Here is a 568-nt window from a genome sequence, read left to right on the forward strand (position 1 = left end):
TAATATGAAAATTAAAAAATATTAAATCTTTCTTACCAAAAATTATAATCTCATATATAAATATATAATAATGCTGAATATAATGCATATATTTAAAAATTCGTGAACTAACACTCATAGATTATTTTCCATATTTTCTATTAAGTTTTAATCGGCTCACAAATTTTAATTTTAGTTTAAAAATCCATGGATAACCATAGATTATTTTTGAAGTTTATATCCTTTCATACATTTAACTGAATATAAATATTCTGAAAAATTTATAATCTTTCCTAAATTGTGTGGTGTTTTCCTCGTGCTTCTCTCATAGTTAAAAATGATTAAGAATGTTATAGACTTAAGGATATATACTTAATTATCAATTAATTAATTTAGAATATAATAAAAATTAAGCATAATAATAAAAAAAAAGAGTTACAGCTTGACAAGCATTAGATTTTCACTGAGTTGCCATTTAATTTTTAAATTGGATGCAAAAGATAGTAATTTTTTTCATTGCAATTTTATAAATATGATGGACTATTTATAAAATTATGAATAAAAAATAATTTATCGGATTATTAGAAAG

This window comes from Ctenocephalides felis, unplaced genomic scaffold (genome assembly GCF_003426905.1).
Source record: "Ctenocephalides felis isolate EL2017-DRISC unplaced genomic scaffold, ASM342690v1 CF-g0.4_SCAFFOLD_03571, whole genome shotgun sequence".
Classification (NCBI taxonomy): domain Eukaryota; kingdom Metazoa; phylum Arthropoda; class Insecta; order Siphonaptera; family Pulicidae; genus Ctenocephalides; species Ctenocephalides felis.